This window comes from Silene latifolia, chromosome 6, assembly GCF_048544455.1.
Source record: "Silene latifolia isolate original U9 population chromosome 6, ASM4854445v1, whole genome shotgun sequence".
Lineage (NCBI taxonomy): Eukaryota > Viridiplantae > Streptophyta > Magnoliopsida > Caryophyllales > Caryophyllaceae > Silene > Silene latifolia.
In genome coordinates, this window is record NC_133531.1 from 20498901 (window position 1) to 20519635 (window position 20735).

At 38.2% G+C, this 20735-nt stretch overlaps 1 non-coding gene across 1 annotated transcript; it reads right to left on the reverse strand.

The window, feature by feature from the left end:
- Positions 1-15978: 15978 nt before the first annotated feature.
- On the reverse strand, positions 15979-16085 carry LOC141589440 (small nucleolar RNA R71). Its single transcript, XR_012520378.1, has one exon. It is a non-coding gene; the product is annotated as a small nucleolar RNA R71 (small nucleolar RNA).
- Between the last annotated feature and the right edge of the window lie 4650 nt (positions 16086-20735).

The following is a 20735-nucleotide window of genomic DNA, read 5'->3' on the forward strand; positions in this document are numbered from 1 at the left end:
AAATAAAAAATTGTGCCCCCCTTAAAGGAAATCCTGCGTCCGTCACTGGTTATGTTTCCTAAATTCAGTAGTGTGAGTCCTCATATTGGGAGTAGGAGTCGATCGGAGACTCGCAGTCTGCTATAAATACATCCTCCTGCTATATTTTGCAATACAATTCTACAATTCTTAACCTTGCTATTTGCATAACTATATATTTTCGTCATTTTCCTTCTTATATTATAACTAGTGTAAATCCTGTGCATAAATGCACTGTTTTTTTAGATCGGGATGTTAGAGAGGTTAACAAATAAGATAAAAAATTTAAAGCGAATTTAAATATTTATACACTATGGATAAGAGATATTAAGTTAAAGTGGAAGAATTTATATTTATTCCTAAGTTTGTATGTATATTAAAAGCTAAAACTCGTTGTGAATATCTTCATAGACAATGCCAATTAAAATTACGTAAAACATTTAGCGGAGAATATATGAATTTTTATATTTATAAAATTTAGATTAAATATACTATTACAAAACGACCTATATGAAATGTTATTAATTATGAAGTAACGATTTATTGTACTGCAATCATGTTTCATATGTAGACTAATACATGATATAATATTAAGATTAAGATCATATAAATCAGATATAAGACTCAACTTTTAGAATAATGACAAATTGATAATTAATAGAGCTCAACTCCTTACTAAAATAGTTGAGCGGGAAAACTTAGAGTAAGACTTATTCTTTTAGTTAAGGGAGATGAGAAAAAAAATTGAATTTGAAAATTAATCAAGAGAATTGAGTGAAGTCATGTAATGTGTATTATATTTTTTTTACCACAAAACTAGTTTTGTGACCCGTGAAATTCACGGGATGTTTTGGTTTTAGTGTGGCGTTCTTAATGTTTCTAGAAATTGTAATTTTGTAAAATATCAAACCATATAGTAAGAGCGCCTCATGAATAATTGATGATAGATCGTGTACTAAAATAACGGGCATTGACATGTTAATGTAAAGATCAAAGTCGATAAATTAAATAAGTGAAGTAGGTGAAGAGTGCTATTTTTTCAAAGGTAAAATGATGAAAAAACCCAACAAATACCAAAATAAATCATACATTTGAAAAAAAAAGAAATTATTAGTCATTCACGTTGATGTCGTCAATCTTGTAGTTAGTCTCCAATATATATTTGTTTAATCAATCCTATTATTTCACTTCTACATATCGTCTTCGTTCTCCGATGAATCGTCCCTATGAAAAAAAAATAACTCAGCAATTAGTACGAATTAACCAACAAAATAATTATGTCTTATTAGAATTTTGACGTTTATTTTTAAACGTAAAATTGAACACCAATGTTTAATTTTGCGTATAAATGTGTAACAAATTCTTGCACAAATTACGATATATAGTACAAGACAATTACGTCTTTTTAAAAAAATATAAATAGTTTGAATTACGAAGACAAATATTTTAATTTTTTTTGTGTCAATTACGAAAACAAATATGAGACTATGAAATAAATTATCGTTATTTGAACAAAATTCAGTTAATGTATTATACAACTGGTTGTATATACAACTTAGTCAATGTAACTGAGCGTTGTTACAAAGTTGTCGAGCTCTATCAACAAAATTATTGAGCTATGGTACAAAGTTATTGAGCTTGCCAGAATATTATTAAGCTCAATAACTTCGCAAAATAGCTCAATAACTTGTAAAATAGCTCAACAACTTTGTGTAAGAGTTCAACAACTTTGAGGCGGTTGTACAATACTATTATACAACTGGTTGTAGGATAGTATTTGTGAACAAAATTGATATAAATGTTTTTTTCCATAAACTTTCCAACCCATTGACATTTGACACAAAATATGTGCTCTTTTATTTGAGATTATCTACTAATAAACAATACATTCGTAACTTGTGAGTTTATACCTTACATTTTCTTTACCTTTGATTTTACCTCATTTTTTTGTCTTTTCTATTTCTTCCCTCTTCAAATTAACCACATGATGTTTTGTTTATCTGCAGTCACATACATTTATGATACTTAAAAGTTTATATAATAAAAATAAATAATATTGACCAAAGGGTAAAACATTAACATGGCAACAACTTGACAAACGAAAAATAACATTGTCACATGTAAATCATTTAAAAACCAAATGGAAAACATGAATTCAGATATAAAGCAAACAAATCATAAAATCCAAAATCGTAAAAATTAAAATATACTTTGTAAAACTACACCGCCACCACCACCACCACAACAACAACAACAACAACAACAACAACAACAACAACAACAACAACAACAACAACAACAACATACAAATATATGTTCTCATCATAATCAAATAGATAAACTAAACCATAAAATATATAGCCCACAACTTAGAAACTGATGGATAAATGGAAAATAGGTATTAAATAAATAAATGAAGTGAATATAAACTATTATAGATATTATTATGGCTTTTATAGCCATTACACAACCATAGATTCCAGTATTTAAATTTTATTATTTGTTTATTTTGTGTTATTGTTGAATAAGATAATTGAATGCCGAAAAACTCAAGAGGTGAATTAAATAAGAAAAAATGTTAATGAAAAAGGCGGAGGTTATGAAATATGAAGAGTTTTAATCAATTTATTAACATATTTTATTATAATGATTAATTAAATAGAAAAAAGTATTAATTAATTTGGTGGGTGTTAAGTATTATTAAGAGTTTTAATCAATTTATTAACATGTTTTATTAAAAAAAATGAATTAAATAGGAAAAACACTTAATAAAAATGATGGGTGTTAAATAAGATGAAAAGATTTAATTAATCTATTAACATGTTTTATTACAAAAAAATTTGTAATAAAACATGTTAATAGATTAATTAAATTTTTTCATGTTATTTAACACCCATCATAATTTTAATTATAAATTATGAAACTTTGATGTAAATTTGTAAGGGTTACATAAATTTTGGAAAATAATATATTTAAATTAATGTCATGTAATAAAAAGTTGATAATTCATGTCATATTTATTCGTCATGTCACATTAAAATTTGCCATGTCATCATGTTTAATAAGTAACGTGGCTTTTTGTTTTGTTAATACTAGGTGGCATTGTATACGTGACAATTTAAGTTCCCCTTTTAATAATATTGTATAGATTAATGATTTCAATTTATACATTTTATCAAATAATTTTATTGATTTTTTTTTTATGAAACTAATAATATTTTTATAATTTTTTTTTATACAGGGTAGTCTCGAAAATTGTGCAAAAATAATATAGAGATAAGTGATCTTACTTCCAAAAGGAGCCTACGGCACGCACCGCAGGTGCTCCACCAGAGCCCGAGCCCGACCAAGCGTGGCGCGCACGCGCGTGTGTGTGGTGGTACAGTCCCATTACTACTACACATCTAGTAGTCCAACATAGGTGATCACTTATAAACTATATTAGTCCAACATAATTTATCAATGTGGGATAAAAGGAGATTCTTTTGAAGCAATACTTCCAACAATTCCCCACATGATTCAAAAGAAGAAGAAGAAGAGAAATAACTGATTATGGCAACGGGACGTAAGTCTTACGATGACAATGTTCCCGAGGAATTGAATTGTCACCCAATGCATACAATTACCTGCTACAGCCGTATCGAGTTTCTCTCGACATTGGACTCTCCACGGTGGTTTGTAACGGATAACTGCGCACAAACTTGCATTCGAATCTGTGTTCGTCCTCGCGAAATGACAGAAAAAGGTGCCCCTCACATTCCTGGGATCTCGTGAAAGCTCTAGAGGTCCTAAAGCCTAAGAACCTCATAGGGGGTAGGGCATTTTCCCCTACATTGACATAGGTAAGTCCATCAGGTTTGACTGTCACAAACCATCCTTTAAACAAGAACTATGGACTTATTAAGAGCTTAGCTTAACCTTCCTCACATGACAGAAATAGCACAATATATAGAAAGAATAGCACATCACTTTTATTAAAATAGGAATGGTAGTAATATTAAAACATGAGATCCTCGTGACTTCGTTTGACCTATTGAACTTGGTAAACCCAAGTGGCGGAGCCCCGTCACGATTCACTCCTAATAGGCTTTAAACCCATTCCTCGTGCTGACTCCAACACTAATTTTCTGCAGAGGCCTTTCGTGAGAGGATCCGAAATATTCCTCTCCGATTTTACATAATCCAGTGATATCACATTATTTCTGATCAGATTCCTCACTATAGCATGTCTCAAGCGTATATGTCTCCTCTTTCCGTTGTAAGCTTGATTGCCTGCCACGCCAATGGCTGCTTGAGAATCGCAATGCATTGAAACTGATGGAGCCGGTCTCCCCCACAATGGAATGTCTGCTAACAGGTTCCTTAGCCATTCGGCTTCCTGACCTGCCAATTCTAAAGCAATAAACTCAGATTCCATTGTTGATTTTGCAATACAACTTTGTTTAGAAGATTTCCAAGAAATAGCACCACTAGCCAAATTAAACACATATCCACTAGTAGAATGAATCTCATCATTATCAGACACCCAATTAGCATCACAATATCCTTCTAAAACACATGGAGATTTGGAATAGTGCAAACCCCAATCCATTGTTTCCCTAAGGTATTTTAGAAGTTTATACAAGGCATTCCAGTGTGACTGATTTGGACTATGTGTATATTTGCTAAGACGACTTACCGCATAAGCAAGGTCTGGTCTTGTATAATTCATTAAAAACATGACACTGCCAGTTATCTTAGAATATTCTTCTTGGTTCACGCTAGCACCCTCATTCTTTTTTAGGTGTATACTAGGTTCATATGGGGTTTTGACCGGTGCACAATCAAAACAGTCAAATCTTTTAAGAATTTTCTCAACATAATGTGACTGATCCAAGCTTAAACCCCATTTGGTCCTAGAAATTTTTATACCAAGAATAACATCGGCTTCACCTAGGTCTTTCGTGTCAAAATGGGAGCTTAAGAAAACTTTAGTGCCATTGATGACATCCATATTAGTACCAACAATAAGCATGTCATCATATAAACACACGATAACACATCCTTTTGTGTCCTTTTTAGAGTAAACACAAGCATCGAAATCATTTACATGAAAACCATAAGAAGTAATAGTTTGATGAAATTTGTCATACTATTGCTTCAGAGCTTGCTTTAGACCATACAATGATCTAACCAGTTTAGATAACTTGTCTTCTTGTCCTGAAATTACACAACCCTCTGGTTGCTTCATATATATTTCTTCGTTCAAGTCTCCGTTCAAAAAAGTTGTCTTAACGTCCATATGATGCACAAATAGATCATGTATAGAAGCTAGTGCAATTAAAGCCCTAATAGTAGCAACTTTAGTAACAAGAGAGTAAGTGTCAAAGAAATTCAAACCTTTGGTTTGTCGATTACCACAAACAACCAATGTAGCTTTATATTTGTCGATATACCCATCAGGTTTAAGTTTCTTCTTGAAGACCCATTTTTTGCTTAGAGGTTTACACCCTCTAGGCAGATCGGTGAGAATCCAAGTATTATTACCTTTGATGGAGTCTATCTCACTGTTGATAGCTTCCAGCCAGAAGGTAGAATCGATGGAATTCATGGCCTCCTTCTAAGTTCTAGGATCCTTTTATAGAACATAAGCACGAATGTCCTCCTCATCAAGAAGTTCTTTTTCTACCAAACTTGTCTCGAAGTCTGGGCCAAAATCTTTTGCAATTCTAGCCCTCTTGCTCCTTCTAGGTTCAGTCAGTGCATCTTGTCACGAGGCACTTACTTTATGCCCTCGTGACCCAATCAGGATACCTATGATAGCTCACACAACATACATCAGCTCCGAACCAGCTCACTCCAGCTCACGACTAGCTCACTCAAGTCTACCCAGCTCACTCTTAGTCGGGGCAGGTCATTCTCAGTTGAGGTTAGCTAGACAAGCTACTATGGAGTCCACAAGTCCAACTATGCTAAAAGGATGCAAGAATACCAAAAGATGTGACCAAGGGCCATGTACCAAGTCCCTTGTCCACATAAATCCCCCTAAACCCTCCTTATCCATTCCCTCCCTTATCCTTATCCTTTCCCCCTCTCATCCATATCCATTCCCTCTCACACACCAAATACACCCCCCTTACCCCCTTCATTTTGGCGCCACTTTTGAAAGGGAACAAATGGTTCCCTTTCCCAACAAATACCACCATTCACCAAAAGGAACAAGGATGCTCCTCTTCACCCTTTGCCGCCAACCCTCAAGAGGAACGACGTCGCACCCCTTCGTTCCATACATCTTATTTGGACACTATATTTGAAGAAGGACAAGGAGATCCATCTCTCCTTTCCAAGAGGCACGAAGGAGGCACCCCTTCACCCCAACCATCACAGATCTTAGTCCTATAAATAGAAGGCATTAGGCCTCATTTTCATTCATTCAAATTAGTATTCATTTTACATACAATTTCTTATCAAATTGTAATCTTTATTTCCGCATTTTAAGCATTGTACAAACTCATATTATTAACAATAATATTTAATCTTTCCGCTGCAACTCTTGCACATTTGCTATTTTCTCTCAAATATTCTCAAGTGATATCATTTCGAAGGCCTGACTCGTACCAAGTCGAGTGTCTTGGCACGAGTGGCGCACGTATTCCTCTTCTAGAAGAATAAGTACGTGACACGTGGTTACCAGAGCCAGTTTTCGACCAATTCACGCTTCATCTACATCAAATAAACGAGGTTTTCCAAACCAAGTTTTACATCAAAGTAACGTGGTTACAAGACAAAGGTTCACATCAAAATCATATCTTATTTTCTTTTCTTCAAGTTATTTTTGATATCACCATCGAAGAATGTCGGGAGCGGAAATAAACACAAACCCAATGGCCGAGAAGGCCAGGAACACAAAGGCAACAACCGAGGCACGCTTTGGCAAGATATAAAGCGATATTGGTGCGTTTTTGGAAGTCGACAGGCCAAATCCCCAAATAACACAAGCAATTAGTATGATCAGCGAACTTGCACAAGTTGTTGATAATTAACGGGCCAAAGTTGTCTCTCTATATAAAAAAAAGTGGGGAAGCGGACAGGAACAACATAGGAAAGGTCAAAGTCCCTGCGCCGCCCAAGTATAGTGGTGAACGAGACTCCAACAAAATCGATACTTTTTATTGGTGTATGGAACGCTATTTCCAGAATGTCCTCGTGATGGACGAAAAAACGAAAATAGGCACTGCAACATTGTACCTAACCGAAGACGCGATCCTATGGTGGAGAAGAAGAGAAATCGACATTCAACAGAAGACATGTACCATAAGTACATGGACGGACTTCAAGGCAGAACTCAAGAAACAATTCTACCCAGAGAATGCCGCAGAACTCGCCGCGAAAAAGTTGAGAAACTTAAAACAAACGGGATCCATTCAAGAGTATATCAAACAATTCACTACTCTCTTACTTGAAATTGACGGTATGCCCGAATCACCATCTCTTCTCTATTTCAAAGATGGTCTTCAACGATGGGTCGAACAAGAGATCAAGCGTAGGGTTTCTCGAAGAATTCTCGGGGGAGCGATGGAGGAAGATATACCTCAGATCGTTCACAGCCAACGGGTGGCAGGACTTCATATGATTCCAAGGACCGCGCGAGGGGCAAGTCCAAGGAGAAGTCCGATAGAAGTAAGGGACAACCTGATTGTTTTCTATGCGGAGGGCCGCATTTCGTCCGCAATTTCCCGGACAAACAAAGGTTGAACACCATGGTCAAGGCATATGCAGCCAAGGATAAGTCCTATATCGAAGCACATGTAGGGGTGCTTCGATTGCTCAACAACATGCCTAAAGAACCAAAGAGGAGGTCTGAAGCACGCCGGGGCGTCAATGGACACAAGAGACCAACTCATAAAGAAGGTCGCAGGCCTACCGAGGACAACGATTTGATATTCGTTGAAGCAAGAGTGAATGACATGCACACTATCACACTGCTCGATAGTGGGGCATCACACAACTTCATGACCAAGAAGGAGGCCGTGAGGTTGGGTGTTAAGTACAAAAGGAAGTGGGGAACCCTGAAAGCGGTAAACTCGTCGTCTATACCCATCCATGGAACCGCCCATGGAGTGCCAATCCGTGTTGGAGATTGGAAGGGAACAATCGACTTTACCGTGGTAACAATGGATGATTACTCATCCGTCTTAGGATTGGAGTTTATTAAGGCAGTAGAGCCTGTCACCTTTGAGAGGGACGGGCCGTGACCATTGAGGGTCAAAGGCGAATACCCCTCGTGCCTGCCAGAGCGAAGAAGGACATCAAAGTCTTGTCCGCAATACAAGTGGAAAAAGGGTTGAAACTCGGCCAACAAACATATTTGGCCCTAGTAGTCGAAGACAGTACGGAAAAGCCACCCGCCATTCCCGCAAAGATTAAAGGTGTCTTGACTCAGTTCAGGGATGTAATGTCTCCAAAACTTCCCAAGAGACTACCACCAAGACGCGAAGTCGACCACGAAATTGTATTGGAACGAGGGATAAGGCCACCTGCCTTGGGCCCTTATCGCAGGGCACCACCGGAGTTAGAAGAACTTTGTAAACAGTTAAAGGAATTGTTGGATGCCGGATTCATCCGGCCTTCCAAGGCACCATATGGACCACCTGTGCTATTTCAAAAGAAACACGATGGATCTCTGCGAATGTGTATAGATTATCGAGCTTTGAACAAAGCAGCGGTAAAAACAAACAAATATCCAATACCTTTGGTGGCGGATTTGTTTGACAGATTGGGCAACGGCAAGTTTTTCTCCAAATTGGACTTACGTTCGGGATATTGGCAAGTACGAATCGCAAAAGGGGACGAAGCAAAAACCCCCTGCGTAATCCGCTATGGTTCCTATGAGTTCTTGGTCATGCCATTTGGCCTGACTAACTCCCCTGCCACCTTCTGCACCCTAATGAACAAAATATTTCACCCATTCTTAGATAAGTTTGTGGTGGTGTACCTAGATGACATCGTCGTGTATAGAACCACCATGGAGGAACATGTTCGCCATCTTAGCCAAGTGTTTCAGGTTTTGAGGGAAAACCAACTATATGTGAAATTGGAGAAATGCTCATTTGCGCAGCCAGAGGTATCGTTCCTCGGACACCGTGTGAAGGACGGTATCATCATGATGGAGCACGACAAAGTACAGGCCATTGATGAATGGCCCACCCCCAAGAATGTTTCGGAATTAAGATCATTCCTCGGACTTGCCAACTATTATCGAAGATTCATCATGGGATACTCGGCCAAGGCTACGCCCTTGATCGAGTTATTAAAAAAAAGTCTCCATGGAATTGGAGCACTGAGTGCACACAAGCTTTCAAAGTATTGAAGAAGGCTGTGACAGAGGAACCCGTATTGGCCCTACCTTATTACACCCAGCCATTAGAAATCCACACAGATGCCTCAGACTTTGCCCTTGGAGGTGTGCTCATTCAGAATGATCATCTTGTGGCTTACGAATCACGGAAATTATCAGAAACAGAAAGGCAATATCCGATACACGACAAGGAAATGACGGCCATTATACATTGCATTCGATTATGGAGACACTACCTATTAGGAAGTAAGTTCTTAATCAAAACTGACAACATCGCTACTACCTATTTCCAAAACCAGAAGAAGATCACTCCAAAACAAGCGAGATGGCAGGACTTTTTGGCTGAATTTGATTATGAGATGCAATACATGCCCGGACGAACAAACCATGTCGCTTATGCTCTGAGTCGTAAGACCATGTTGAACGCCTTATCTGGGGTTATGAATGATATACTAGCCCACATCAAAGAAGGGCTCCTGAAATATCAGTTGGCGAAACACCTATTACAGATGGCAAGAGAGGGAAAAACCAGAAGATTCTAGGTAGAGGACGAAATCCTCTACACTACGGGGAGGCGTGTATATGTTCCCAAGTGGAACAACTTGAGAAGGGAGATCATAAAAGAGTGTCATGACTCATTATGGGCAGGCCATTGTGGACATGGGGCCACGGGGGCGCTTGGGAAACAAGCGTTTGCATTTAAGGAGTCGCCACCAATTTTTTGCGGAAAATTGGAAACCGTTCGAATACCTCGTGCCATGTCAAGACACAAAGTAGTGACATGAACACCAAGAACTCGTTACCCTTAGCATTCTATGTCTAGAATGACTCTCGTGGGTGCCAATGAACACGGATGTTCACAGAGATCTGGAGTAAGGGGTGAGGGTACGTATTAGGAAGCTCTTTTGATCAAACACCTAATCCCGCCCGCCTCGATAGCGGCTGTTGGAGCTTGTGTCCTCCACAAATTAGTGTGATAACATTTGTAAATCTCTTACAGGTTCACAAGGGTATACTTCGTATATTTAATCAGTTGATTAACTTTTACCTAATAACGGTGGGCTTGCTAGAAAGTTTGACGTTATTATCATACAGATGACGGTGATCAACTGGTCCCTAAAGGTCACACCTATAGGATGTGTTTGAGAGATGTGGTTATGGAAATATGATCACATTGATGCCTAATATGACTAAACAGTTTGTTAATGTGTTGATGAGACAATTATTTAATGAAGATTAAATAATATTAGTTGAGACGAATTAACTGTCAATTCGTAAATTGAATATAATAAGTTATATTTAATTAAATGTATGTAATGTTAGCTTGGACGAATTAATCTGTTAATTCGTAATTAAATGTAATCAGTTATATTTAATATCAACAAGATGAATGTGTCATAGTGGTAATAGTGAGGGTACACAAACCAAGAGGTCATGGGTTCGATCCTCACTAGGTGACAATTTAACACATTTTATACATTTTTGGAATAACCAAAATAAGGAAATAATACTCCTTATTTCGGTTATATGGGCCGAAAATAAGGAAGAAAATATCTACCCTATTACTAACCTAATTCAAGGTTTAAGTAGGTTAGAGGGAGATAATTTTTAGACCTAATTTTTCTACTCATTCTCTTGCCTCTTCTCATCAGTAAAAAAAAAAACACAAAAACCTAAATTTTACAGAAAATTTTAGATCGATTCTAGCATAATCAAAGGGCATATCTCATATCGTCTTGGGTGCAACTGATAGGCGAATATCTACTTTGATATTGTTCTTACGCCGTATTTGCTAGGACCGAAGGTTATTTCTGAATCCTTTACTTTTGTTTATGTATTTTATTTTATGACTAGTGATCGTCTTTATTAAATTCGTTATAATCCTTTAATATTAAGGGAAGTATACAGATTATTTCCCACAAGTGGTATCAGAGCGAAGGCCACGAATTTTAATTTTGATGATTTTCATAAAATTGTATGGAAACAACATAGGAATTTCGAAAAAAAAAATTAGGGTTTTCGGCTGAAATTTTTTTTTGCCGAGAGATTTTTTTTTTCGGCCTGTTTTTGTTCGTTTTCTTTTACTTGATGATTTATTTCTAATTTCTATTTCATATCATTGTTTTAATCAGTTAAAATTATCATATGAAGAATTGGTAGATTTTGATTTAATGCAGATTAAGTTAAAATGCAAATAGAATCGTCATGTCGATGATACAAGAACTTGTTTTTGCTATATAGTTTTAGCATATACGATTAATCATGTTTATTAATTCATTTGCTAAATCATGTTCTATTAGCATCTGTAAACATTTTTCTTCATCGATTTTTTTTGAATTAGGGCTTTTTGCCGCAAAAGAAAAATTTGACGGCTTATTTTAGGGTTTGCCGTGAGAAAAGGATAAATTTTTTTTTGTATTTTTTGTTGTTTTTTTGAAATGCCGAAACAAAAAAAAGAGGGAAAGTTTTTTTTTTGTTTTTTTTGCCTAATTGCCGAATTGAAGAAAAAAAAAAAAACAAATTTGTGCTGTTTTTTTATTCCAGCCGTGAGCTAGGATTTAAAAAAAAAAAAATTTTTTGTTTATTTGATTCAGCCGAGACCAAATATGAAAAAAAAAGGGTTTTTGTTTTTTATTTTTTTTTTATTTTGGCCAATTAGCTATTGTGAAACGGTTCACAATTTAAAGATATCATATTATTTTAAAGCAGTTTAAAATTTTGACGGATTGAATTCATATTACAAGTTTAATATGAATTAAGATTGAAATTAATGTGATTAATTGAGGAATTGTCACTTAATTTGATTTAATAGGTGGTTTGGATAAATTAATCAACATAATTAAGGAATTGTGTCATGTATGTTTAATTTATTTTTAGTTGATGCATTTTACTTTAATTTTGTTGAATGGATCGATTGAATGAACTTATTTACGTATTTATTTTTGCAATCGGTTGTAATTTGTAATACTTAGTGTGGCCTTAGTCAAATTATGTTTTCGTAATGAAGGAAACATGATTTTTTTATGTAATTATGAGATCTCGAATCTCTTTTATTTTTCTTTAGTTTTGGGTTTTGAAATTAGAATGTAATAAATAGGTTTATTATGTAAATTTTATTTATTGTAATTTTCAAAAGAAGACTAAAGATGGAGATTGGAGCTCACTCCCGCTACATGGATCAAGATGGAACATCAAGACAAGCTTCTCGGGTCCAAGGATGGATTCCAAACTTGTATTTATTGTTCATTTTGATAGGATAGGCCACACTAGGACTTTTACTGTTTTTACGCTTTCATTATTATTGCCTTTCATTCACATGTTAGTTTTTGCATCATATTCCGCCTAAAACCAAACCACCTACTACTAAAATGCATGAAAATTGACTCATATAGGTTGTATGTTAGTTTTCATGGACATACAGATTTCACACACTTATTAAGCCATCACCTTAGTTTATTCATTCTCGCATGCTAGATATTAGTTCACTTAAAATGAATTAAAATAAAGTTGATGGGATCTTCCTCTAAAACCGAAATTGAGAACTAGTCTTTATAAGGGCAAACAACTATGAATCCCTTCTTCGTCGGTAGGCATAATATGACCTCTTCTACGTTGGGTAAGTAGTTGTGTTGACTTAGTTTACCTCAACATCATAGTCCGAAGAGTTTCTCGTGATTATGATGGACTAAAGATAGTATTTACAGAAATTTATCGACCAAGAATTCTAACGGTAGAATTAGCTAAAAGGTTAGCTTATCAATTTACAGAGAATTGAGTCTTGGGATCATTTATATAATTCTTGAGGAAGGTCAATTGTATAAATGTTTTGAGTCTTCGCGTTATGACAGTAGTTCATTAGACTTAAAAATATAAACGATGCACATGCTTATTATTTTTATTCTTCTTCTCGCAGTGTAGAACATGTATATTTTCATAATACTGTTACAACGAAATGGCTGGAAATAACGCAATCCCAATGCCTAGTGCTACACTTGGACGCGAGTCCTGGCTGAAAGCTTTCATGGACCACATGAATCAGTCCACGCGACTGAAGAATGATGGGTCCAACTTGGATCGGGAGGCGGCACTACGGAATCTTTGCCATTGCTGACGGTAAGCTCAAGTACTTAACTGAGCCAATACCGGTTAACCCAGGCCCCAATGCAGGAGTCAACGAGTCACTCGCTTATAGTGACTTCGTTATGGAAGCGGGTGCGATAAAGAACGTACTCATCTTTGCAATGGAAACCAATTTGCAGAGACGCTTCATTGCTCAGGGTGCAAATAAGATTTTCACCACGCTCACTAACGAGTTCTCAAAGGCACCGAGAATCGTTACATATGAGCATACCTGTCGCTTCTTTGATGCGAAACTCCAGAAGGGCCAACCGGTTAGCCCACACATTCTTCACATGATTGAGAATGTCGAGAAGCTGGAGGCTCTTGATTGTAAAATAAGTGAGAGCATTGTCATTGACCGAATGCTTCATTCTATTCATGATGGTTTTGCCCTTTTCAGGGCGAACTACTACATGAATGACTTGAAAAAGAGTCCTCATGAGCTACACTCCCTTCTCGTACAGACCGAGAAGGATATGAAATTGAGTGGGAGCATGAAGCAGGATGTTCTCATGATTTCAAACAAGGGTAAAGGTAAGGGCAAAGCTCATGGCGACCTAGCTGTAGGTAAGCTAAAGTTTAAGAAGCCAGGAAACGGTAAGAGTGCGCCTGGTGAGACTAGTGGCTCACCGGGCAAAGCAAAGAGCAAGGGCGGTGACATAGAGTGCCACCTGATACGTGCATATTCTATACACTTTATCTGCGGTTTTGGCACGTATTTCCATGCGTATTTGTTAGCCTTAAGCTACTATTTCTCATGAAACGGTTTACTTTGCATTTTCTATGATTTATTGTAGGAATGAGTGGAAGTAAGCTAATCAAGCCTAAATAGTCCTCCGGAGGCAACTTCAGGGAAGCTTGGAAGAAGGAAGTTCGGATTCACCCACCTTGGGATGCGTGCAAAGGAGTGAAGAGCTGAATTGAAGAGAGGAAGAGCCACTGCACAGCACCACCAGTCGATCGACCACTCCTTTCCGGTCGATCACCGTTGAAATCAAGCAGAAGTCATTGCTGTTCGCATTTACGATCGATCGACCATGCTGACCGGTCGATCGACCAGTCTTCGAGCTGAGATTTATTTCTTCGTGTTAGACTTTTAAAAGCCCAACTTGTAATTAACTTTTGGCATCTTTTATCATTAGAACGCATCAATTATTAGGTTATGCTTTTCATTATTGAAGAACTCAGTTTTTAGATCTAGCTTTGGGGAACAGAAAACTGGGAATTCGATACTTTGTTCATTAATTCAATTATTAAGTTTTTATGCGAATTCTTTCTTCCTTAATTCCTTGTTGTTTCAATTCTTGTTTTCATCAATTTAATTTCAGCAATTGAGTTCTTACCCTTCTATTTTTAGTTCAATTCAATTATGTCAAATTTATCCTTTGCTATTAATTTTGAAGTTAGTATAGTTTTAATTATGCGTAGGTAATTTCATTGATTGGGAACTAGGTGAGCCATGGCGTAAATTAGGATTGTTTTGTAGTATGAACCCTTCCGTGTTGGTCTTGTTGTCTTTGATAAACCTTTTTACTAGATTGAAAGATTAGTAATTTGAATTATCGTTAGATTTGCAATTTATCTTGAGCGAAAGCTTTGAGAAATTCTAGGGAATTAATAGACCGTAAGGTTATTTAAGTATCGATCGAAAGGCCAGCTTGTATTCCCTGAGACCGTATTATTAGACCTCTGCTACATTACTGGCCTGACCTTGCCATGGTGAACCGAAGTTCCCGATCTTCCTTTTATCTTGTTGAGAAAATTCGTTTTAGTAATTAGTCAATTTAGTCAACCAATCTCAAAACCCCTCAATTAATTGTTACTTTTATAAACTGAAAAATAGCAAACAAAATCAACCTTGTCTCTCTGTGGTTCGACCCTTACTATCACTAGCTATAGTTTTAGTCTGGAATTATAAATTTAATTTTGATACAAAACGACGGTATCAAATTTTGGCGCCGTTGCCGGGGAGACGGTGTAATTCTGTTTGCTTTATTTTAGTTTATTTTTCTTGTCTCAAGGAACTTTGGTTCCTTGAGGCCGTTGCTTACCTGTGCTTCTAGTTTTGCTTTTGCACAGTTAGAAGACAGGTTTTTGAGAGGAAGACTTGAGTACTCTCATTTTGGCAATTATGGCTACAATATATGATAATCTTCAGCCGAAGGAGCACCACCTTCCAAAGGGGCACCAGTTACCTACTCCTACTACCGGTAACTTCGAATTTCGTTCCTCTTATATCGATTTAGTGGAGCGAAATCAATTCGCTGGTCTACCAGATGAGGACCCCTTGAAGCATATGGAAATTTTCACAGACTCATCATTGTTCCATACCTATACCATTTGGGGTAACTCGGGATGAAGTGAAGGAGTTGATGTTCTTATACTCCTTGAAGGATTCAACGCGAGATTGGTACCGCTACCTTGATAGGATAGCCGTGAGTCACGATCGGACATCTCTAGCATTAGCCTTCTACAAGAAGTACTTCCCACTTTCAAAAACTGACGCCTTGAGAGGTAAAATCACGAGTTTCCAGCAAGGAGCTGATGAGGGTTTTTGTGAAGCATGGGGACGTTTCAAAAGTTTGGTCCGAGCTGTCCCTCATCATGGTTTCCAGCAATGGTATATTTGCAACCTATTCTATAATGCTTTATATGATGATTACAAGGTCATTTTGGATGCAGCTGCGAATGGTAGGTTCCAAAATAATACCAGTCAGAATAAAGGTTGGAATACTATCGAGGAGATGGCAGTCCATAGAGCTGAGTTTGGAAGTTCACGTGGAAATTCGCGAAAGCAAAGTGATGAAATGAGTGCCGTTGTGACACTTATCACTTCTATTACTGCCCGTCTCGAGAAGCTCGAGATTTCTGAAGCTTCCAAGGAGAAAGTTGAAATACTTGTTCAAAACTCAGATGAGACCACGAAGTTGAGAGAAATGGTCCAACTCCTTTTGGTTCAAGTGGCGAATATGGAAGCAGCCGGGATTGAGTCCTCAAAGAATTTTGTGAAGCAGTTGGAGAATATAGAGGCTAAGAAAGTCGCCAATTCTTCAAGCAAATGTGAAGGGCCAATTGAAACGATCAATGCCATTAATCTCAGAAGTGGCCTCTCTTATGAAAGTCCTGACAAGCCAAAAGAAGACTCGGGAAATGATGAAGAAGCTAGTTTAGTTTCTGGTGCAAAAACGAGCTCAACTGCCAGTACTTCTGGTCGATCGACCACCATTGTCAGTCGATCGACTGCAGCGTCAGATAAAATAGTTTCTGATCAGAAACTATTCACACCCAGCACAGGAAGTCGATCGACCAATATTGTCAGTCGATCGACTGAGTCACCTGACGAAATTAATTATGAACAGGAACTGTTCACGCCCAGCCAAGTTGGTCGATCGACCACTCATATCAGTCGATCGACTGAGATCCCAGTACAGGATGCAAATCCGTCAACTAGTTTGCATGATTCTTCACTCATTGATGATTTGACGGGGGTTTTAAACCTACGGAAGCCGAAGGTTACCGATCCTACGGTGTTGCGATCCGTATCCGAGCGTTTGAAGGCTACTAAGCTGGAGCGTAAGTTTGGTAAGTTTCGGAGATGGTCCGAATCTCGAGGTAACGGTTCCTTTCACTCGATTTAATTACCCAGGTACCCTCTTACGCTAAATTTATGAAAAATATTTTAAATCGTAAGAGAAATTTTCGTGATGATGGTAATGTTGCTTTTGTGGAAGAATGTAATGCTCTTTCACAAATTAATGTACCACCTAAATTAAAGGACCCGGGTAGTTTTTCAATTCCTTGCACTATAGGTAACCACGAAATTGGAAAGGCCCTTTGTGACTTAGGGGCCTGTGTCAGTGTCATGCCGTATCCTGTTTGCGAAAGGTTAAATATTGGTAGACTTAAGGTGACTGATATTACCGTTCAAATGGCAAATAGATCGACTCAGAGACCTATAGGAGTTCTAGAGGATGTACCCGTTCGAGTGGGTAAGTTTTTTATTCCTGTCGATTTCGTTGTTTTGGACATCGCAGAGGACAGTCAGATACCTATTATTTTAGGTAGACCATTTTTACATACAGCTGGGGCTGTAATAGATGTCAAACGCGGAACCATAACCTTAGAGGTAGGAGATGACACCATTGAGTTCAGTCTTGCTGACAAGGCGATTGAACCTGCTGATGAGGATACGTGTTATTCCATTGATATTGTTGACAGGGCTGTTAGTTACAATTGGAGGGAATCCTTAGCTGATCTAACCGGTTCAGACGAGTGTGCAGGTACTACAGTGGAGAATGCTGAAGAGCCAGATGCTTTGGTAGCCTCAATGGAGAGCTATGAGCTCACAGAGGAAGAATATGAGATGCTCTTAAGCCTAGCCAACGAGAACTTGGTAAACACTTGCTACACCATTGAAGCTGATTCTGTCTATGCTGTAGAGGTAAAAGTGCCAGAGCGTAAGCCACTTCCTCCTAATCTTAAGTATGTTTTTCTAGATGATACGGAGCAAAGACTGCCCGGCTATTGCTAGCTCTAAGCTTAATGATGACCACTGCCCGCTTTATTGTGTGTGCTTAAGAAAACAGGAAGGCTTTGGGTTACTCTTTGGATGACATTAAGGGCATCAACCCTGATGTTTGTATGCACAGGATAGAGCTGGAGGATGGCCACAAGCCTTACGTGACATGTGGTCAACGCAAGTTGAACCCGAAGATGCAGGAAGTTGTTATGGCCGAGGTGATGAAACTACTCGATGCAGGTATTATTTATACAGTTGGCAACTCCAAGTGGGTTAGCCGATTCAGGTAGTCCCAAGAAAGGAGGGACTACCGTGGTTAAAAATGAGAAAAATGAATTAATACCAACTCGAGTAGTGACGGGGTGGCGGATGTGCATTGATTATAGACAGTTAAATGCCGCCACCAAGAAAGACCATTTCCCCTCCCTTTTGTTGACCAAATGACCGAAAGACTTGCTTCTAACAAATTTTTCTGTTTTCTAGACGGATATTCGGGGTTCTTTCAGATCCCTATTCATCCGCACGATCGAGTAAGACCACTTTTACCGTCCACGTGGTGTTTTTGCATATCGTAGAATGCCTTTGATCGTGTAACGCCCTTGCTACCTTTCGAGAGGTGCATGATGGGGATTTTTTCTGATTATATAGAGAATATTATGGAGGTATTCATGGATGATTTCTCAGTTTGTGGTAATGACTTTGATCGTTGTTTAGCTAATCTTGATAAAGTCATGCAGCGTTGTATAGATGTTAATCTTGTTTTAAACTGGGAAAAATGTCAGTTTATGGTCACTGAGGGAGTTGTGTTAGGGCATCTGATTTCTGATAAAGGTATACATGTTGATAAGGCAAAGGTGCAAGTGATTGAGCAATTAGCTCCTCCCGTGAATGTTAAAGGAGTGAGGAGTTTCCTTGGTCACGCTGGATTTTACCGGCGTTTCATTAAGGATTTTTCAAAAATTGCTAAACCACTTACACATTTGCTCTTTAAGGATGTTGTCTTTGAATTTACTGATGAGTGCCTTACCGCTTTTAACAGGTTAAAGGAGGCCCTAGTTTCTGCGCCAATCATTCAGCCGCCTGATTGGGACCTCCCATTTGAGATCATGTGTGATGCCAGCGATTATGCGGTCGGTGCAGTTTTGGGACAGCGGAAGAATAAAGCTTTGAATGCCATATATTATGCGAGCCGAACTCTGGATGAGGCTCAAATTATTTATTTTACCACTGAGAAGGAGTTTCTAGCTGTAGTTTTTGCCTTAGACAAATTTCGGTCTTATTTGTTAGGTTCTAAGGTTATTGTTTATACTGACCATGCAGCGTTGAAGACTCTCTTTGTTAAGAAAGATGTGAAGCCGAGGCTTTTGAGGTGGATACTCCTTTTGCAGGAGTTTGATTTGGAGATCAAAGATAAGAAAGGAGCAGAGAATGTGGTAGCTGACCACCTATCTCGTCTGCAGCTGACAGAAAGGGAGGATTCGTTGCCTATTAATGATTCTTTTCCTGATGAGAGTCTGTTAGCTATTACTACTTCAGGGTCTTATCCACCTCCGTGGTTTGCTGATTTTGCTAATTTTTTGTGACGGGTAAGATACCACCCGAGCTTTCATGGCAATGAGAAGAAGCGGTTTGCTTATAATGCTAGACAATATTTTTGGGATGATCCTTATGTTTTCAAGGAATGCGCAGACGGTCTCATCCGGAGATGCGTGCCTCAATGGGAGGTGAAGGATATCCTAGAGGCTTGCCACTCTTCTGCTTATGGTGGTCATCACGGTCCATCCAGGACTGTAGCCAAGGTACTCCAATCTGGTTTCTATTGGCCAACTTTGCATGCAGATTGTCGCAATTTTGTTCTTTGAGTGCGATGCTTGTCAAAGATCGGGAATATTTCAAGAGACATGAGATGCCACAGGTAGGCATTCTTGAGGTTGAGATTTTCGATGTCTGGGGCATTGATTATCAAGGACCTTTTCCGAGCAGTCATGGTAATAAATATATCCTCGTAGCTGTAGATTATGTATCCAAATGGGTGGAAGCTATTGCTACTCCCCATTACGATGCAAAAACCGTGATTAAACTGTTTAAAAAGATTATTTTCCCTCGTTTTGGTGTCCCTCGGGTTTTCATTAGCGATGGGGGAATGCATTTTAAGGAGATACAACTTAGTGCTTTATTGACTAAATTCGGTGTCCAACATCGTAGAGGTTTGGGGTATCATCCCCAAACTAGTGGTCAGGTTGAGGTTTCTAACAGAGAATTGAAAGAAGTCTTAGCTAAAGTTGTTTCTAAATCACGGAAAGATTGGAGTCTTAAGTTAGATGATGTCTTATGGGCTTATAGAACTGCGTTTAAGACGCCAATCGGGATGTCACCATACCGATTGATTTATGGTAAGACATGTCATCTGCCTGTTGAGTTAGAGCGTAAGTCTTGGTGGGCTATATGTGATTTGAATTTGGATCCTAACCTCTCTCGTGAGAAACGCATGACACAAATTGAATGAGCTAGAGGAATTTAGGCTCACTGGCCTATGACAATGCTAGGATCTATAAGGAGAAAACGGTTACCGACACGATAAGAGAATCATCAAGCGCGAGTTCCATATTGGCGATAAGGTACTCCTTTTTAACGCTCGTATCCGTTTATTTCTGGTAAGTGAAATCCAGGTGGATGGCCCTTACACGGTCACAGCGGTCACAAAGTTCGGATCAGTTGAATTGGAGACCTCTGCTGGAGAAA